Raw genomic sequence first — 22,403 nt, 5'->3', positions numbered from 1 at the left:
ATGAGTGTAGTTAAGGAGATCATCTGCAAAAATTAGTGTCTTTAAGAAGCAAACTTTAGCTAAGTTTAATAAAAAAAAAATAAAAATGAATGAATTCCTACATGGTAATGTGTATGCCCTTATCTTGAGACCTAACTAGAAAAGACATATGTCGTCACAGAGATGTACATAATATTTTAACTAAAGTAACATTAACTATTGCCGTTCCCAAAAAATTCATGTATATTTCAGAAAAACAGTAATTGACAAAATCATAAATCCATACACAGTGTGAGAGCATATCAACAAAAATAAATTATACAGTTTATTTTTCTTAAATATTAGTTAAATATAAAATTAATTTATTAATTTAACAGTTGTAATTTATTATAGTACAAGTTTAATAAATTCCGTCACCCTGTATTTATATTTGATAATAATTCCAAGTTTGATACCTGAAAAAAAAAAAGGTCGGGGATCTTAGTTACAAAAATCACAATCTATACTCGTCAATGGTCAAGAGATCCCCATTTTTTCCTTCTCAAGAAATTCCTAAGCACGAAGAGGGGGGCCTCCGAAGGGTGTGAATTGCTGATAAGAACGGACTACTGATAAGGAATGTGGCGTCTCTACGGAATAGTTACGAAGAAAAGAACCACATGACTTGCTACTATTACTAACTATTGTATAATGCTAGAATCATATGAAAAATAATAAATAAAGAAATTTAATTGCACTCTAGTGATAGAGAAACATATATTGTATAAAGAACAGAATGTTACTTATCTGAATATTTCGTGTCAGGGCCTCTTTTGGATTTCTCGTGTTGATAGTAAACAGCTAACAAAACATCTGAAGTTTCGAAGAAGCGAAGTTTCCTTTTTCAATTTGATGAATGAGACATTGCATAGGAAAGGTGAATTAAACTTTTTTAGAGAGTTGAAAATATTTACTGAAACAGTTATTTAAAAAATTTCGGAGCTATGTTTAGACACTGCCTCCAGCTTTCGTGGTCGCAGCGCCTGCCATAACAAAATCCGGGACTGATCAGCGATAAGTCGGTAGCGAAATAACGATGCAAGCATCCATTCAGTTATGTTTAGTAATTTTTATATAAATTATAATAATGATCTGAAATAGTTATTTACTCTTATGCTTCCATTCAATCATGTTTAGCCATTTTTATATAAATTATAATAATAAAAAAGTATTATATGAAATTAACCTTTCATCTAAATTAAAACATCAATCTCAGATAGTTATTTACTATTATACTTCCTTTCTTGCCGCAATTATTAGGGTGGCAGCAATTATTTTTGGCAGCATTGGCACTAACAATAGTTTGGCGATTTTTTACGGCCCTCGAAACCGAATAGTACCCATTAGTCAGATGTTATTTTCAAAAGTTTGATTATTTACAAATGTTTTCTTTAATCATAGCACACTTTCATTTATAAAATAGATTTCCTAGATGAAATTATCTCTTTAACATCTTAAAAGTTCTAAAGCCACTTGAAATAATCATATAATCTCTCATAGTTTGTTCTAAATTATTGATATAGAAAGAAAGAAACTTACAGAAGCAGTTAACAGTAAGAGTAATGATCAGCTTGTATGATTAAATTTCTTTATCAAACAAAATAAAGTTAACTTATTAGTGATGTTTCTGTATTGAATTGTTATAATCATTTCCTTTGCTAATGACAGGCTGACCTAATAAAATATCTGTGAACCTTTCAGTTCCATTTGCTGTAGGTTTGTTCAGCTTTCATTTTTTTACAAATTTTTGTTGAGAAAAATATTTTTTGTAGAATAATCTTTTTACTTGTAGATTCAAATTTAGTGCATATATATTTTTTGATTTATTGTGTTGTAATTTTCTGACAACTGTAATAATTTTTGAACAGCATTTAAATGTTGCATGATTTGCTGAAATATTTTGTCTGTTAATGTAGTCTGCAAATTTTTATTTTCATTGCACAATTTTTGGATTTCATTTACTAGTGATTAAAAAAAAATATGATAGTTGATTTCTCAGAAGTGAAGTTTATGTGTGGTTTTTCTAAATTTTGTACTCCTTCTTTTCAGAAGTTAATAATTGCTCCAGAATAACTTGTTTCACTTCTGTTGTACATTACTGCTGAAAGAATGTGTTTGCACAAATTATTTTGAATACTAAGGTCAAATTACATACATTCACAAGTATATGCTTGCATGTTAATACTACACTGTGTATACATTTTCAAACAGTGTTTGTTACAATTATGCTCTGAATTTTTTTTTGGACCTAATAGATTCTTCTTGATGAGCTACTTTTAAATTTAAATATTCTGTCATCAATCTTCTCAGACTGTAAACATTTTGCATCTTTGTGTGGCCTTATAAGTATTTTGAGATTTTTGTTGTAATTTTGCCATTGTGCTCTTTTTTTTTTTTTTTTTTTTTTTTTTGCCATGGCAGCATAATGACCTAATAGGCAATGAAAAACTGTGGAATATTGTGATCATATTGAAACTCAGCAGCAGGCTATCTTGAAAGGGAGGGAAGACAACAGGGCACACAATTTTAAGATGTAGTAATTGCTGCTGAAGGTGCCTGCAATGTGTGATTGCTGCTGAGGGTGCCTGTAATGTAGTATATTAGGCATGAGTAACAGTGCTAATGGTACCCTAAACTATAACCATTAGTGATAGACTGATAGGATAAGTCATAATGCAAGGGTCATGATATCTGTTATTAAAATGTCACCAGACTAAGATAAGACCATCGTAATGGTAAGGCAAAAATGAGATTTGTCTGAAAAGAATGTTGTGCAATGATGAAACTTCCCACATAAAGGAGCATTGGCAAAACATACAATTCCAGTAATTAAAACAACCTATAGTTCTTTTTTAGTCTTTCTACATAACATTACTGGAGTATGTGATATGCGTATACACTGCAATATTAATTATCTGCATATTCCATCAAAGTCTATTCTAAGTCATCTAACAGGAAGATTTTAAGATTATTGGATCCTTCATTCATGGTATTGCATTTTGAATACCAGCAGCGTTGAAAGTCAGAGAGGGAAATAGAGGCGTATTATGGCGGAAAAAACTTTAATATATTTTAAGGAGGGATTTTTGAAATAAACTGTGATAACTACAAAAAATGAAGAACTATTACATTATATAGAATAAAAAAGATTAAAATCATTTACCATTAATTAATCTTTAAAAAAGATTAAATCATTACCTCCTTACCAATTTTTTTTTTTTTTTTTCCTTTTAAGGTGATGGAATAAGAACATGACCTAAATTAAAATTGTGCTTGTGGTATGTGTTGTAGTACTGTATTGAAATTTTATTTTCATAAATTTTAATATTTATGCTAGCTGTACATGTCTGTCCACACAAACCTTGAGCTTTTAGTTGCCATATTCTTTTCCCTTCAGATTTATAAAATCCACTTTGGTCTGAAAATAGTTAGAGTTAGAGAAGAAGGGATTTTGAATTCCCCCCCCCATAAGCTATTTAATACAAAGGATGTTCTGGTATTTCTTTCCTCATCGTGTAACCATTTATAAAAAGCTCTATAAAAAATTAAAAGGAATTGATAATCCATTATCTAATAACAATATGTTAATTTCATAATATGTAATAAACATATATTGCAATTTTGAATCAGCATTTTGTTAAATATATATAGTATTATGAAAACCAATTTTAACCTGTATACGTTAAAAAAGAATTGGAAGTCTATAGTTGTTTTTAACATAATGGGTCATTTAAAAAATTCTGCCATTTTTAGTGGCTGAATTTAAAATTACTTCATACAGAAAGCACCAACAACCAGGGGCGTAGCTAGAGGGGGGCATCTGTCCCCGGGCGCAGAATCAAAGGGGCGCCAAACTGATGTTACGATATTTTAGAATTAAATGTTTTCCATCCTTGGCAAGCAGTAGGGGGCATGAAATCTTCAGTTGTCCCTGGGCCCTGAAACCCTAGCTACGACTCTGCCAACAACTTATGTAATCGCTATCATTCTCACATTTTCTCATCTGGAAATCAGCTTATAGGTGACTTAGAAGCGAAATATTGTTCAATATACTGTTTAACATATTTCAAAATATTTCACAGCTAAGAAATGTTAGAAGTACTGAAATATTTTAAAGCAATGTTATTGTGTCTAAGATGTAAGGCAGATGAACTAGAGCATACAAAACAAGTATCCTGATTTTTTGTTATATGTTTCAAGAGGCACGTAGGTGGTAGTTATCACTCAACAGTAAGAACTTTTCTCTATTTATAAATCCAAGCAGCTACTGGTAGTTTGATCCAGTTCAAATCCCTGCGAAATTGCTAACTGCACAGTTGTTCATGTAACTTTCTAAATGTGTAATATGAATACAACCAGCTTCCCTTAAGAGGCCCCCATGATTATATCTCTGTCCTTTATCAGATAGTCCTAATGTGCTTTATCATTATCTGATCAATCCAAACTAATCCTGAAAAATGATTTTTGAATATTTCTGAGGTCAATATCTATATTGAACATTGTTTCTTTCAGACAACTAACTACCTACACAGAAGAAAAATTATCTGGGACCATGGGTGGTAATTTTCCAGACAGTTCATTGTATATGTATACTTTAAAGCTTTGCCAAAGACAGGGGTTATGTCATTAACACACTGCACATACAGCAAAATTACATTCCGCAAAGACCAACTTTTTATGGAAAAAAACTGGTTAGGTATATTTCAGATTAAGAAAGCATGAATACTTAATACAAACCTTAATATTATTGTAATTAAAAGGCAAAGATGAAACAAATGGTAATTGAAATAATTTATATCACTGCTTAATAAGTAGGTGCATGATACAACTATTTTTTTAAATAGCTGCTGATTTTTGTTTGGGACAATACTTGATGCAACTTATTAAACATATTGTGGTAAGGAGTGCAGTTTTTGAATTTCTCTCAAAGTGTTTTTTTCTTTCACTTCGGTCAATCTGTATTCTGAAATCGGACATTTCCTGTGTCTTTTTTAACAATTTGCTTAACTTCTTGTACATAAAAGCATTTCATCTTCCCCTCTATTGCTGCTTTCACAGTTCAGCTGCTGTTCAGTTAATAACAATGTAAGATCTTAATTTGTTATTTCAGAATTATCATTCTTGACTAATTTTTCTATTTCTCCTTCCACATATGAATATTCCTTTTGCAGTTTGTATGATTTCTTTGGCTTCATTTTCACTCAATGGAAATCCTTTAAAATTGTTCATTGGCGAAAGTAGAAGCTAGAAAACATTCATGGTTGATGAATTCACTTATTCCCATGGGCCTTCAATCATTTCTATGCAGTGTCTTATGTTGAATTGGCCCACCAGCAGCCGAGTGGTAAAGTCGCTGAACACTGGTAATTCGGTCCGAGGTTCAAATCCCGCAAACAGGCTGGCTGCATGGCTGTTTTCATGGTTTCCCCCTTGTGTAATGCCATTAGTGTACACTAATGGCCTTGTGTATGCCATTAGTGTGCTTTCTTTCGTCTAGTACTTTATTTGCAAAATTGTAAACATGCCTGATGTAACACACATTGAATGTTGTTATAATTCCTTGATCCATTGTTTGGATTAAGGGAGTTTGGTGAAGAGAGGAGAGGGGAACATTACAGTTCAGGTTTTGTTATTCTATGTAATATCTGACTTTTTTAATGAATGAATTTTCAAACCAGTCATTAAAGAAAACTATTGCTGCCAATATTCCGCAACATGTTGCATGTAATTGGAATTCTCACATTGGACAAATTAAATTGATACAATTAAGATAAGAAATTATACTATTATATTATTAATTGATACAATTATATAAGAAAATTTGTGTTCTCAGTGTGTTTAATATAATAACAAGGAAATGGGAAGAATGCTTTGAAAGAAAAAAGTATTCATTTTTCTTTCATTAAAGATTATTTTGGAAATATGCTAAAGATTAAGATTACTTAAAACTCAGTTTTTAAATACAAATATGAAGGGGGAAAAGTTTGTTAGACAGTAAGTTCTTTAGTCCACTAACTTCACATTTGTAATACTAAAAGGAAAAATGCATGTATTATAAAAGGACCATTTTTCCAATTTCCAATGAATGTTTATGAACATATCTATTCAGTTTGATTCTTTAAAATCCACAAAACATGTTATGTAAACTGAAAGGTAAATATACTGAAAAAAAAGTTAATGCAGATGACAAAAATCCAAGTATGATCAGCTTTAGGTATTCAAAATAAGTAAACAATCTAAAAGAAAGCAACATATATGAGATAAGAAAATTGTGAAGCAATGTAAAATGGTATGTACATTTTAGTGAATGAAAGCAAAAAAAGAATTAATCCAATTAAATCTCCCTGCATCATCCCTGCAGGGGAATTTAATGTATCGATACCAGTTTTGGGTGCTCTTCGGTTATTGGGACCAGATTCAGAAATGTATGTATGTATGCATGCATGTACAGATGTACATGTACAGTGTATGTGTGTGGTATAAATTCATCACTCAATACACAAATTTTAATGACTGTATATATTGTATATAAAGTATGTATATTTATCGGTATATTTTTCAGTTTCGTTGTCTTAGTTTTTAAAAATTGGGTACTCCTCTATAATTGGGATCAGATTCAGAAATGTATGTATGTGCATTTCTGAATCTGATCCCAATTATAGAGGAGTATGCAATTTTTAAAAAATAAGACAATGAAACTGAAAAATATACAGTGTTATTAAAATTTATGTATTGAGTGATGAATTTATACCATAAACGTAGTTTTCAAGGAGATGTGCATTTCTGAATCTGATCCCAATTATAGAGGAGTATCCAATTTTTAAAAAATAAGACAATGAAACTGAAAAATATACAGTGTTATTAAAATTTATGTATTAAGTGATGAATTTATACCATAAACGTAGTTTTCAAGGAGCCTAAATATGCAAGAGATGCAAAAAGACTAACTGGTACGTTAATGTTTCAATAATTTTGTAATTTGCAAGTGGAATGTTGGTTAAGTCTTTTGGTATTACAGATAATAAAAGATAAAGAGCAAGATTTATAACACTTCTCACATCGTTAAGATCCGAAAAAAGTTTAACAACGATTAATTCAAGCATAGCAAAGAAGAAAAAAGCACTTTTTCAGTAATTTTATTTTCCTTAAAATGAGAGAAAAAAATTAAAGTAATACTTCTGCGTACTGAAATAAATGTACGGTGCTGATTAACATAAGTATACTCCGTAGTTGCACTCTATTTTTAAAACATTTTTCGCAGTACATGCAAAGGACACATTCTTCCGAAGGCATGCAGTACGCATTCAATCACTACCAAAGCATATAATTGTCAGATAGATAGTCAATAGTTAAAATGGACCATCGCGTAACGTAACAGAAGACCACGCCCACAATCTGATGTCATCGAGAAGTCTAATTTAATTGGCTAGCTACATGAGGGCACAGCGCGGAGTCTAGCTTCTCGTCTGTATTATAGTAGACTACCTTATGGTTGTCATCCGATGACGTACTTCTTGTAAGAGGACAGCGTGATACGTTTTCCCTGCTAAAGGATTATCCGTAGCAGCAAATCGAAATACGTATTCGAAAAATATTATTATATTTGCTGTTTGCTTATCAAGCAAAGAGTATTAAATTAGAAATAGCACATAATTGAATAAAATATTGATAATATATGTAAAAATAAGTGTCTTGCGCCTGTAAATATTTATTTAATTCTTTATTTTCTATTTTCATTTATTTAATGCTGTATTTTCTGTTTTCATTTGCTTTGTTATGCTTCTCTGGGTTTAATCCTAGTATCCGGTGCACACGGGATTTGGCTGCTTTTGGCGACTTTATGATGAGCAGTAAAAACAGGACATAAACGATGAATAGTAAACGGTCATTCAAAAATATATATAGTATATATTATGTATTTGGCTCTAGTGTAGAATTGGGTGCCCCTTCAATTAGCGACAATTTTTTGTACAATTTTGGCGATGAAATCGTATTTCTGGTTACCACGATAGTGTAACTTTGCTTTAGCATCCTGATTGTTTTAAAATAAAAATAGATTGATGTGTACATGGACAAATTTAAACAGTGCGCAATGCCTAGTTTGTGCAGTTCTGGGATGTTTTTTTAAGTGAAAACAGATCGATGTGTACATGGACACACAGTTTATGCAATTCTTTGACTTTTTATTTTGGTTTTGTGTAGCGGCCATCTTGAAATTGTGTCTTCCTGACGCCGATCTTGCCGTCAAAAAAGAATCTCCAAAAAACAAGGGGCACCCAATTGTAAACTTTTACCATGTATTTACACACATAGTGTATAGTATATAGACGTTCTTTGGATCATTTTTGGTGTTGGCGATAACTTTCAAAATCGCGCCAAGGCTGCACCGTATACTAGGATTTTACCCTTCTCTGTACTCATCGATGTTCAAACATGGTTTATGAATCTGAATCTGAATCTTCAGTTTCATTTTTAGTGTCAACTACTAAGAGTTTTTACTAATATCTCAAGTGTGCCTAAGGCCTTTCGTAAATTTTTAAAAACATCAAAGGTGCATGAGCACCGCGCCCGAAGGCGAAAAAGTGGTCTGAGTGGCAAGTCATTCGGGAAAGCAAGAGTTGGATCCAATCCAAAATCTACTTATTTTTTCTATCAAGATTTTTCGTACATATCCCTAACGTAGCAGCAGATACGAGAGAGGAGAATCACGTGATCTAGCATTGCTTCTTCATTGGTAGGAATTTGTATGAACATAAAATCACTTTCTTTGATGATTAAACGAAATTTTTTGGTGATTAAGTCCTAATTTAATACAATATAAGTACTGAGGCAGTGCACTTTTGGTAGAAAATTAATTTTCGGGCGAGTAAATAACTTAGAATTTTCTATAACTTCCTGTAGTTGTAAAAGGGGCGGGAAATCACATGGTCCAATTGAAAGCTTGGAATTGAAGTTTTCCGTGAAGTCGAAACGATTCACTACACACAAGTTAAACAATTTGCACAAAGTCCATTCGTTATTATAGTTCAATAACGTGCAAAAGTTTTTACAGTTTTAAAATGAAAAAGAATAAACTAGAAGATATTTACACTATATACACATTCACCATTTTGAATTATGATGAATGGAGCGTGGTCGTTTGACTTTATTTCAGTTGTAGGGTCGTAGTTTACAACATTTTTGATGGCTTCATTTTGAGAATTGTTTATATTATTAAAGAAGTTATGCGCCGTGATGAGAATTTGTTCTTGAATTTCTGGAATTTTAAAATCTTCGTAGATAATTGTATTTCTCACAAACCAAGGAGCATTTGTTATTGAACGCAAAACTTTATTTTGCAGAACGCTGATTTTCTTTCGGCTTATTTTACTTGCAGTAGCCCAGGACGGGACGGCATACAGTAGAATCGGGCGTATAAGGGTCAGATAGAGTGTGCGTTTCGTGCTTAAATTCAGTTTGGAATGACGTCCTATAAATGCGGCATTTACTTTGTTTGTAACATAGTCAATATGATCTTTGAACGTAAGTTGATTATCTATATGAACGCCCAGATATTTGTACGAGTTTGCAGTCGGAATGGGAATGTTGTTGATTTGAATATCAATTTCCACAGGGAGGAATTTTTTGTATCTTCTGTACAGAACTATGCAACATTTTTCCGGATTTAACTTTATTTTCCAGGTCTTACACCAATTTTCTATAATTTGAACTTGCTGCTTAAGTTTATCAATTGCATGCTGTGGGTTGAGTGAGTTAGTTAAGATGACAGTATCGTCTGCGTATTTAAGTACTTTTGAATTTTCTGGGTTGGGCATGTTGTAAACATAAATATTAAAATTTCTCGGAGATAAAACAGAACCTTGAGGCAGCCCTCTTTGAATAATTTTCTTAGATGACAAAGTATCTCCGCATCTTACTTGGAACGATCTTTCTTCTAGGTAAGAAATGAGGAGTTTAAGAAAACTATTTGGAAGCGAGAATTTGGCCAGTTTGTAAATCAGTCCTGCATGCCACACTCGATCGAAAGCTTTTTCGAAATCGAGGTAGCATGCAGCAACTTCATTTTTCTTATGAAATTCTCCTGCGATGAATTCTACCAGATTTAAGATTTTATGGGTGGTGGAATGACCTTCTTTAAATCCGAATTGTTGTTTATCAATTTTGTTTATTTGTGCAATGTATGGATTAAGCCTTTCACTTATAATCCTCTCGAAAACTTTGCTGATTGCTGGTAATAAGCTTATCGGACGATAAGAAGTAATTTCTTTCGGGTTTTTTCCTGGTTTGATAAGCATTATGACGATTGAGTGTTTCCACTGTTTGGGAAAATATGTCAATCTAATGCATGCGTTGAAGAGATTTCTAAGAATGATGATACAGTTATTAGGGAGGGCTTGAAGAGCTTCATTGTTGATCTTATTGTAACCTTTCGCTTTTTTCTTTTTGAAGTTTTTGATTATATTTTTAATTTCCGTAGTAGAGGTGAAGTTAACAAAATTAGAGTTTCTTTTTAGGAGAATTTCTTCAACCGTGTTGTTAATTGTGTATTCGAATTCTGCATGTTCTTCTGTGTGCTTTTCGTAGACTTTTTCTAAGTTCGAAGCCATAGCCTCTGCAATTTCTTCTTCCGAGTTTTTAAGTTGGCCTTCATAGTTTACGGGGTAAAGCTGATTTGTTCTTGAATTGCGGAGTGACCGAGCAATTTTCCAAACAAGGTGTGGTTGTAAATCCATGTTTTCCATAAGGGAGTCCCAGTTATTTGAGCGGAAATTAATTATTTCTTGGGAGATTTTCTTGTTTAAATAATTTACTTGAGCTTTAATTCTAGGACAGCGTGTGAGCTGCCAGCGTTTTCTTTGCCTGTTTCTTTCTTTTATTAGATTGAGAATATTTTGAGGGAGCTTCTGCGTAATATTGTTTTTAATGGTATAGGAAGCTGTGGAAATAGCATTTTGAATTTTCTTATTAAGTTTAGTGATTTCTTTTTCAATATCTTCTGGATTATTTATGCTATTGTTGCATGGAACTTTAATTAGTTCATTTTTATAAATAACCCAATTAACTTGAACTCTTGGTTTGATTAGCGGTGGGTAAAACCCATAAAAGTCAAATTTGATCGGATAATGATCGGAAGTGAGTTGTTCGATGACTTGCAGATGTGGGGTGGTGTTGATATTTTTGAGAATAACAATATCTAAAATAGATGTTCTTCCGTCATAGTGATATCTTGTAGGGATGTCAGGGGCAATAATTCGAATATCCGAGTTATTTGCATAGTTGTTCAAGATACTACCATTTCTGTTGTTTGATCGGCAATTCCAAATTGTATGTTTTGCGTTAAGATCACCCGCAATAACAGTGGGGTATCTAAAATTAGTTAAGGCGTTCAGATCATTGCTGTTGAGAATATTACTTGGAGGATTATAAACAGAAATGATCAGAAAGGGTTCATTGAAACCTGTGTAAATGATAGCTGCTGTGTTTTCAACATTTCCTGTGTTATGCACATCAAATTTGGTATTCTTAATATGGTTTTTGATGAGTATTGCGGTGCCGCCTCCTCTGTTATGTTGTCTGTCCGTCCTGAGAGTGCTATATCCTGGGATTCTAAATTTATTACTGGGAATTAAGTGGGTTTCGTTAATCATCATCACATCAATGTCTTGAGAATTAAGGTAATTGATTAATTCATTTTTTTGTCTGAGAATGCCGTTGGCATTAAAGTAGGAGACTTTGAGAAAACTTGTTGCAGTTGCAATCAAATTTGGGTTATAGTTTTGAGGCCTAGAATTCATAGTTGAGGTTTGTGAAGTATTCAAATGCGGTCATACCGACCTCTAATTTCTCCATTATAGTTTTTGCAGCTTTGAATTTCTTGAAAAAATCTTTAATCTAGTCTAGTCCGCACGGTTATTGCCGAAGTGTCGCGCAGCTGCGCAACTTATCCGGCTCTTGAAAATTAAGCCCGAAGGGCGCAAGACTTTGAATTTTTCATGACAAATTTCAAGGAGGTCAAAGGTGGCTACAGGGGGCGACCATGAGTCGCAAGGCCAAAGAGTGGCGCGCGCATCAAGAAATTTGCAAAGCAGGAGCCGTGAGGGTCTGTATGATATGTTTGCGTTGTATCGTAAAAGAAGTCACAGACATAATCCAATAGATTCAATCATGATATCTGAATTAATATATACCATAACAATTAAACATAAGCATACATTATTATATAAAAACAAGTGAAAAGAACATACAAACTAAGCATACAATATAATAAATGAGAAATAAAATAAAATAAAATACACTATATACAATATAAACAGGCACTGTGCATTCCCATCATGATAATTTTATGTGGGAAAATTTAAGTCCCTGGCGAGGTGGGCCGCGAGCGGTCTAAGTGCAGCGTCTTCTTCAAGAATAACATAATCTAATACATTTAAATCGGTCATATGGTTGCATTCTTGTGCTTTATTGAAGAATTTATTATTTGCTTTGTGTAGATATGTTTCTACAGATTCCATTTTCAGATCATTGTGCAGAGTTTGATTCGAGACATAATAGTGAGCATTTGTAATCATTCTAAGTACTTTATTTTGGATAATTTGTAGCGTGTTCAACTCCTTTTTCTGAACTGTTGCCCAGGCCGGAGAAGCGTACGCAAAAATAGGACGTATAATGGAGTTATAAATATGTCTCTTCCTCTTGATGTCTAATTTGGAGGTCGCAGACAGGAGCGGCTTAAGACTTTGAATTACTCCAATAGTCTTACCTCTGACACATTTTACATGCTCTTTCCAAAGGAAATTAGTACTATATTTTAAACCTAAGTAAGCAGCAGTTTTTACAACTGGTACAACAGTATCAAATAACAACAGTTGTGCAGTTAATGGGTGATTCATTTTATTCTTTTTAAAAATCATAAGCTTAGATTTATCTGCATTAATTGCAATTTTCCAATTGGCACACCAGGTTTCAAGTTTCGGCATAAATTTTTGAAGTTTCTTAATCGCAAAATTTGACGACCCAGACTTGACGGCAAAAGCTGTGTCGTCTGCGTAGCAGCCCATGAAAAAATTTGGATCTAGATGTTCTGCAGGTAGATCTGCCACGTAGAATAAATAGAGCACGGGCCCTAAAATAGATCCTTGAGGGACCCCGGCCTGTACTTGCTTCTTATCTGAAGTGCTATCATCAATGTGAATACTGAAAGTTCTGTTTGAAAGAAACGAGTGAATAATTTTGATTAACTCAGTGCTGAACTGCAAACTGATTAATTTATAAATTAGCCCCTCATGCCAGACGCGGTCGAACGCCTTCGCCACGTCTAGCATGAGTAAGGCAACATATCTTTTGTTGTGCAGTGCACTACCTATGAACTCATTAAGTCTAACCAGTTGTTTTGTCGTGGATAGGGCTTTCCTGAATCCAAACTGTTCAAGTGGTAATTTATCCAGGTGTGGTTGTATTCTGCTGAGGATAATTCTTTCAAGTATTTTTCCCATACTGGGCAGCAGGCCCAGTATGGGCCTGTACCCATCCGTTTTCGTCAGATTCTTTCCCGGCTTTGGGATCACTATCATTTTAGCAGACTTCCATATATTCGGAAAATAACTATCGTACAGGCAAGGATTCAGAATACCTGTAAGTCGATTAATCATATTTATTGGCAGCCATTTCAGTGCTACATTATTAACATTATCCTGCCCGGGGGCCTTTCTATTCCTGAGCTTTTTAATTATATTCATGATTTCTTGTGGTGAGGTAGTTCTAAGTGATTTTGCAGGTTATTTTTGCAAAGCCATTCTGACACTGTGGAGTTTACATGAGTTGTAAAATCCTGATTGCATGGAAAAGTGTTTGTGATGAATTGTTTTTCAAAGTGCTCAGCGAGCGTATTGCATTTTTCAATATTTGTGAGCGCAATGCCATGCTCGTGGTAAATGGGCCTATTGACAGTGGGTTTATTTTTAAGACGTTTTACAAACGACCAGAATGAGCTACTAGGCTCGTTAAATTTCTCAATTTTCTCATCCCAGAGCTCTTTACGGTGGGAGTTTATCTGTTTTTTAATTTCCTTACCAAGTCTATTCATCTCTTTTTTGGTATCAGGATTGCAAGTGAGATGATACCTTTTCCTGAGCTTATTTCGATCTCTGATGAGACTTTTAATCCTTTGTGGTAACTTATTAGTAACCTGTCTTCTAGGAATTTTTCTCGTGGCCGCATGGTAGGCACTTTGTATGTCATTTGTAAGATGCTTGGTCGCAATCTCAATATCCTCCGGAGTGCGTAATATACTGTTAGTTTTACATTCTGAAAGAATTTCATTGAAAACTTTCCAGTTAGTTGAATTAATTTGTTCATCCATAATATCTTTGTTTGTACTTAGGGTCGCAATGACCGGGCAGTGGTCTGAATCTAAATCTTGAATCACCTCTAGATTGAAAGAGAGGGAGATGGTCGAAATGAAAATATCCAAAATGTCACCTGCATTGGGATTACTCGGCAAATACGTGTACTCGCTTGGTACATGAAAATAAATAGGGTGATTATTAATGAATTCGGAAAGCTTGATTCCATTTTTATTTGTCCTCCTGCAATTCCATTCCTGACTTTTGGCATTTAAATCCCCTGCAAGGATGACTTGTTTATTGATGTCAAGTATTTTTGCGAGATAATTTATATCAAGCATATTCTGTGGAGGATTGTACATAGAAGTGAAGTATACGTTACCATAATGCGGCAGAAATACAGACACAGTCTCAATTTCATGCCCATTATATCGCTCTTCGCAGATCAGACAAGATTGGAGAGAGTTGCGTACAAAAATCGCGACCCCCCCACATCGGTGACTTAGACGGTCGCATCGATAACATAAATAATTAGGAATCTTCATCGGGGTGCTTGGCGTAGCGAAGGTTTCAGTAATGAGCGCCACGTCAATATTATGACACGTGATGAAGTTTGACAGTTCAGTGAGTTTATAATGAATGCTACGGGCATTCCAAGTCATGATAGAGATGGGAACTTTTGTTGGTCTATTTTGACCCATTATCTATAGTAGTAGAAGTATTTTTCTCTTGGTTATTTTCTTTTATTTGTTTGACTTGTTGCGAGATCTGAAATCCCGCATTTTTTATTACGGAAACAAGTTCCGCAAGGTCCGTGAAAACTTGTTTAGCTTCACTCAATATATCAGAGTATAGGCCTGTGGAGAGCGCCTGTGAATAGGATTTATTTTCAATCACCCTACTGGGGAAATTGATTGGTTTCTCAGATTTTCTTTTGGGGAATTTCTCACACCCCCTGAAACTGGAAGTGTGGGAACCCCCGCAATTAGCACAGACTGGAGGCTTGTCATTGTTATTTTTATCAGGGCATTCATTAACAAAATGTCCTTTGCCACATCTGACACATTTGTGTGCATAATTGCAGCCCGCTTGTGTATGATTAAACCCCTGGCAACGAAAACATTGCAGGGGTCCTTGTCTACCTAAATACTCTTTGATCTTAATTTTCATGTGACACAGAAATCACTCATTGTATATTTCCTTGGACTTGTCATTTTTTGGTAGCGAAATTAAAAACAGAGGAAGTTTGGTAACCTCTCCGTTACGCCGTCTTGTCATCTGTTTAAAATCTTTGATATGATAATCAAGTTGTTCAAGTTCAGATTTGATATCATCGATCAGAGTATGTTCAGTAAGTCCTCGAAGGACAACTTTTAAATATCGGTCTTCCGGAAGGATGTACGAATGGTGTTCTACTTGTTTTTCCTTAAGTATTTGGACTACTGTCCGATAATCGTCAGCTGTTTCAGTAATGACTTTGATACTTCCCGTAGGAATATGCTCCCCGTGGAATTTGATTTTTCGCTGAAGGAAGATAGATCGAATTTCACTCCATTTCAATTTATTTTCTTTAAGAGTGATTGGCGGAATTTTTGAATTCCTATTATTTTGTTTTTGCCTATTTGTATTCATGTCAGTGAGGTTTTCGTTATCTGGTGAGGTGGTATCCATTGTCTCATTAATTTGTGTATGAGTATTTTGATTAACTGCTACCTCAGTAGCCGGTGTATCTGGGATACTGTCCTGACTTTGTTGTTTTTGTGTAGTACTTTTAGGGGAACTACTAAGCTTAATTTTCTTAAAATTTTGTCTTTGAGATCTAATTCTGACTGTTTGATCACCTTTAGTCTTTGGTAAATCATCATCTGAACTCGTGGGCTGATCCAATGGTATTTCATTCAGAGTATTAAAGTTGTTGTGTAATTTAATAGGACTTCTGTCCCTATCATTATCTGGATTTTTACCTTGTGAGGATTTATCCTGAGTTTTATCCTGTTGTGTTAACTGTGTGTTAACAGCAACTAGCATTTCAATCATACTTTGTAAGAAATTGTACATCTTATTTTCAGTATCAGTGAGTGTACCATTCTGCTGGCGGATGGTATCAAGTTCACTAATCTGTACCCTCACGGCATCCAAAATCGTATACATAATCGCAATACAGAATTAAGAAATCTTGCGCCCAATCAGCAGTCCAGAGTCCCGCGCCCCGGAACCGGACCCACACGAAGGTGTTCCGGCAGACGGATGAGCGGGCGAAAGTCTACTAGGCCCCTATCTCACACCTGACAGTGTGAGCCTGGGGGTAACTAAGCAGACACAACGACCAAAATCCGAAAACTTTAATTACGCGCACGCAATTAATTTAAAATCTGATAATTAATTTAAATTGCAAAATTAATACGCAAAAATAAGCGCAGAAAAATCAGTAACAATAGCGCGGTATCACTCGTACCAGCAATTAGGCATAATTCGCAAGAAAAGGCAAAAATAATATGAAAATTCCTAAAATAATAAAATTATAAAAGCATCCAGGCTTTTAAAAATAAATACAAACCGAAGATTAGCATTTAAAAATGCTGATGCATGCGGATAAGTGTTTGCACGTGGTCGCACACCGCAACACACGTAGATCGGACAGGGCGTACACGTGATACAGGATCGGAGGCAGGCACAATATCAACGACGAACCTTCTCCTATGGCGTCCACCCCTCGAAATGAAATGATGAAATCTTTAATTTGAGTAATTTCCTGCGGGTTTTTACTTGGTAGTTTCGGAAAGTCTTCTGACTTTAATTTAAATTCTTTTCTTTTTGTGTTTTTTTCAGTTTCTTTACGAATTTTTTCCTCTTCTATTTTTCTTTTAATGTGCTCCGGGTTTTTACTACAACCACGGTACTACGACACATGATCTAGTCCGCAAAGGACGCAAATTGGAGGGTCTTTTCCTTTTGTAGACTTACATAAATAAGTTTCATGTGTCTGGGCGCATTTTAGACATCTGGAAGTATAGTGACATAAGTCTCTGGTGTGGCCGTACCTTTGGCACTTATGGCATTGTACGGGACCTGGCCTTGATTTATAATTTGTTATAGTGATATCTAATCCACGTAATTTTTTCAATTCGAATATTCTTTTGCCTGTCTCGTTTCTTTGTACTTCAACAACAAATACTGGTAAATTAATTTTTTCTCCTTCCCGTATTGCGGTGATTTGTCTTATTTTTAGAGTTGGGATGCCTAAATTTTGTATTTCCTGCTGAAGAAGTTCAATGTTAGTTGTTGCTGGTAGTCCTTTTATAACTGATTTGATCGGTTTTTTAGAATTCATTTGATATGTGTGGAAGGGGACCCCCCGCGCCTTCAAAAATTCTGTGACTAATCTATAGTGTTCTCCATCATAGACACGTATAGTCATTCGTCCGCCTCTGACGTTTCCTGTGTAATTCTTTACACCAAGACCCTCTATTTCATCTTTGAGCTTATCCCAGTTTGCTTGGAAATCAGCTAGAACAAATTGGGGGAATGTGTCCCGCAACTTTTTTAGGTAACTCAAATGCGGCTTCGTTTGCATTCTCTGAGTCCATGTTAACCTCATTATTTAGGTTTTCAAATTTATTGTTTTGTTCGGGGTAGTTTATTTCCTCAACTGAATTGCTTCTTTTATGAGTTTTCCGGGGGGAGATAAATCCGTCCGAGTCTGTCAATTTCTTTTTTCGGGATTTTCCGCTGGCGGTTCTTTTTAATTTCCTAGCGGCGTCATTTCTTGGCGGAATTGTAATTTCTTGTTTAGAGTTTAGGATATTTATTTCCTGCGACATTTCGTTAAAGTTGAAGATATTTCGTTTTAAGAGATCATTGAATAGTTTTAGCGTATTTGCTAATTCAATAAATTTTGGATCCGTTTCCGGTAAATTTGCTTTTTGTAGAATTTCAAGATCATTGCGAATTTTATCTCTGTAAAGTTCAACCAATTGAGGGGTTATTTCTCCTTTATTATCCTCTCGTATCTGCGTTAGGAATTTAACAATCAAGGGATCATATGGTTCAGCTTGTGCTGCCATGTTAATATTTGCTGCTCACAAAATTTTTGCTATCTGCTGCTGCTGCTAGCTATAGTTGGCTCGGCAATGCATACTGAGATAACAAAAGAAAAGATCTTACCCAAAGTCAAGTCGCACGATGAGTCAGGAATCGCTGTTGAAAACTGCTTCCCCCGCTCTACAAAAATCCGACCTAGTCTCTTAGAGCTCAGCGGTCGAATGACTGACATGGTTTATTCTATACTTAGATACTTAATTTGTTTGATACTGGGCTACTACTGCACTGGGGCAGTACTTCCCAGTAGCATGAAAGAGATCCCGAGGGAACCTGGCATTAATGGGAAATCAAGTGGATCCTGAAGCAGGAAGTCTTGAGAGGATGCTAGGGAGAGAAAAAAGTGATGTGGATTTCAGCATGTGCCGCCATCTGGTGGCGGTGAATGTGGTGACAGAGTCAGAGTATTCTGCACGAGATGTAAATAATTTATTTTGTTGCATTTATTGCAGTTGAATGTTTAATTAGTGGCATAAAAAATATTTTTATTTTATGCAGGTCCTTATAATGTGCGTGCAAGGGATTTGCGTAAGTTTCGCAAAACATTTCACGGCCGGGTATCGAACTGCGGATCTCCTACTCAGTAGCTGCGTGCTTTACCACAGGGTTATGCGTTCTGCATGTAAAACACGTGGGAAATGGAATATTTTCGTGGTTGACGGGGTGATTTCCTGTGAATAAAAGTGGGGTTAGATGTCTGCATTGATCATGTTAATGATGTGTGCGGCATATGGTCGAGTGAAATAATCATCTTCGAATATTTCATAGTCAAGGATGTTTGAAAAGTTTGCATGGGTATTTGCCATAGCTTTTCTGAAGAAGTTTGCATTTAGTTTGTTGATGTAATCCTGTATGTATGCGATGTGTAGATCGTGGTGAAGGTTTTTGTTTCTTATGAAAAAGGGAGCTCCGGTAATTAAACCGAGAAACTTATTTTGGACAATTTGAAGTTTATCTATTTCCGAACTTTTTGCATTCGCCCATACTGGCGAAGCGTACGTGAGCATGGGACGGATTATTGAAATGTAGATTTTCTTTTTTCTTGCGAGAGTGAGGCCTGAAGAATTTGATAGGAGACAGTTGAGTTTTCTGATGATGCCGAAAGTTTTCCTTTTGATTTCATTTATGTGGTTTGACCAGGTGAAGGTTCTATTGAAGATAATGCCAAGGTATTTAGCCTTATTTACGATGGGGATTTGTTGGCCGAAAAGGGAAACAGAGTTGGTGATTCTGTCTTTATGTTTATATTTTCTAATCAGTAAGATTTCAGATTTTTCAGGGTTAATGTTGATTCTCCATTTGGTGCACCATGTTTCAACTGCAGACATTTTTTCTTGAAGTTTGATGATGGCCTGGTTTGGGCGGCGTGATCTTTGGATTAGTGCCGTGTCGTCCGCATAACAGGCAAGGAGGAAATTGTGGTCTGTGTTGAAGTTCGGGAAATCATGTGCATAAATTAAGTAAAGAATCGGTCCAAGGACCTTGTGCTATTCCTCCTCTGATGGGGTAGGAGCCCGAGGTGTAATCACCTTGCCTGACCGAGAAGGTTCTGTGATCAAGGAAAGATTTTAAGATGAGAACTAGCTCTCAAGGAATCTGTTGTTGTATGAATTTGTAAATAAGTCCCTCATGCCAGACGCGGTCAAAAGCTTTGGCCACGTCCAACATGAGGAAGGCGACACTGAGTTTGTTTGTGATAGCGGAGCCAATGAATTCTGTAATTCTGATCAACTGGTGCACTGTGGAGAGTCCTTTTCGGAAACCATACTGCTCATTTGGTAGAAATCCCAGATGCGGTTGGAGTGTTGTTAAGATTAATTTTTCCAAGATCTTTCCAAGTGATGAGAGCAGACTAATTGGCCTGTAGCTTGTGAGTTTGTCGGGTGGTATTTTGGGCTTTTGCTGTACAAAAATACTTGCGTGTTTCCAGATGTCAGGGAAGTATGAATGTGTAAGGCAAGCATTGTAAATGCCTGCGAGTTTGCATAACACTTTGTCAGGGAGATTTTTCAGGAGTTTATTCGAAATTTGGTCTTTCCCTGGAGCTTTTCTGACTTTGGAGTGTTTTATGATATTTTTAATCTCACGGGGGCTAGTCAGTGTGATATGATTTGGGGGGGAGGGTGAGTTAATCCAGTCGTCGTTGTGGGCAGTAATTGCTGCCACGATGGTAGGGTCTTATGGGCGTGTCGTTCGGAGTAAATTGTTCTGTCAGGTGACTGGCAAAAGCATCTGCTTTTTCCTGATTGGTGTAGGCAAAACCATGCTGTGTCTTGATTGGCGGGGTTGACTGGGAGGAGGTTTTGATCAAGGATCAAGGAAGTGCAATTTACGGAGTTCATAGGCAATTACGCCTTTACCTCCACATCTTCAAAGGAAATTTAATCGTCCGAAAGAGGGTATTGTCAAATAAGGTAAAAATTTTGATAAGCCGAATGACTTGGAGTAAGTGCCTTCACACTGAGTCAAAAAAAGGCAAAAAACTCAGAAGGTCTTAATTTTGCGAGGGCCAGAATAATTTAGATAGGGGCAGCCAGAAAAATTTTGACTAGAAATATAAAAGGTGAAGTTTCCTTGAACCTTGATAATCATTTTCTTTGCATACGTCAGATGAAGGACACGCAGGGGAATTCCGATGCGCGCTCTTCGAGGTGGGGGGAGGGGGGAACCTGTTTACAGGTCGAAAAAGGTGGTTCTGTCAGTGATCAGCTGGGAGGGAGAAGTTTCATTTTTTTTTTTTTTTGACCGCTAGTCAGTGCGGTTTTTAAAAGCCAAAAGGGCGCTGTTAAGCGCCTGAGAAAGTTCCTTCTTAAAGGAAGAGAGAAGTTAAAGTTTAAAGAATATTTTTCAGTTTTAGAGAGAACTTTTTTAGTTTTATTTTAGTTGAAAGATTATAGTAAGTTAAATCAGTCCTATTTGACTCTGATGTTTCTTGTTAAAGAAACGCTAAGGAGGTTCCTCGAGTTAATGCCGTGTGCATTAAAGAACTTTAGAGGCGGGGGGTTAAGGAACGAGAGGTAGTTATTCACGTGGTTATCAGTGTGCTCATATCTAGCCCGTTTAAATGGCAGAGCCGAATATTCTTTATTAAGTACCGCTCTGGGCCTTTTTCGGGAAGAAGCAACTGCAGGATCGTGTACGGGTAGCATATGAAGCACAGGATTTGCGACACGTTGAATATTTTTGAAAAATTTTTCCGAAAGTCGCTGTATATAGCGATTAATGGGCATAATTTTGAGGTCGTTATGAATCTCTTCGTTCCGTACAAACCACGGAGCTTTTAGAATTTGCCGAAGCATTTTAGATTGAAAAATTTGGACATGTTTTCTGTTAGTCAGTGCGCATGGGCACCATACAGGACACGCATACGTAAGAACCGGCCTAATCATTGATTTGTAGAGCAAGATTTTGTTATCAGTTGACAGGTCACTATGACTAGCTAAGAGGGGGCGTAGGGCGGTTTTGACAGCTGTCGCACCCGCTATGATTTTGCGGATGTGAGGCTGCCAAGTTAATTTTGAGTCTAGTAAAACACCTAGATATTTATAAGAAGAGACCCAGGGAATGGGTTCACCGAAGAGCATTAAGTTGGGTAAATTTGGGATATTTCTTCGGATGAACATGGTGGCAGCACATTTTGCGACATTAATTTTGATTTTGTACAGACCGAGCCAGAGTTCTAAGGTCGAAAGGTAACTCTGCAATTGTGAGATTACCTGGAGGGTGTTGGAGTGTTGAGAAATGATGGCTGTATCGTCTGCGTATAATGCAAGATCGATATTTGGGGCCTTAGGAATATCATTTATATAAAGGTTAAAGATTGCGGGGGCGAGGAGACTTCCTTGAGCCACCCCAGCATAGATTGGGCGGGGAGAGGAGAATTCGTGGTTAACTCGCACGCGGAAACTGCGTCCGGTCAAGTACGAGTTAATAATTTTAATG

The 22,403-nt window shown here is 35.8% G+C and overlaps 1 long non-coding RNA gene across 6 annotated transcripts in view; it reads left to right on the top strand.

Moving 5' to 3' along the window:
- Nucleotides 1-633: 633 nt before the first annotated feature.
- Nucleotides 634-22,403, top strand: part of LOC146998179 (uncharacterized) — a 38,844-nt gene continuing 17,074 nt past the window's right edge. The window contains exon 1 of one of the 6 annotated variants that reach the window (XR_015040349.1): nucleotides 634-895. This is a non-coding gene — a long non-coding RNA (uncharacterized LOC146998179). The other 5 variants (XR_015040353.1, XR_015040352.1, XR_015040351.1 and 2 more) reach the window with 5 other exon arrangements.

Source organism: Stegodyphus dumicola, chromosome 3 (genome assembly GCF_044657685.1).
Source record: "Stegodyphus dumicola isolate Sdum_Otavi_A_Nest chromosome 3, ASM4465768v1".
NCBI classification, from domain to species: Eukaryota; Metazoa; Arthropoda; class Arachnida; order Araneae; family Eresidae; genus Stegodyphus; species Stegodyphus dumicola.
Note: the sequence above shows the minus strand (reverse complement) of the source record. Positions and strands in the feature narration are given on the sequence as shown.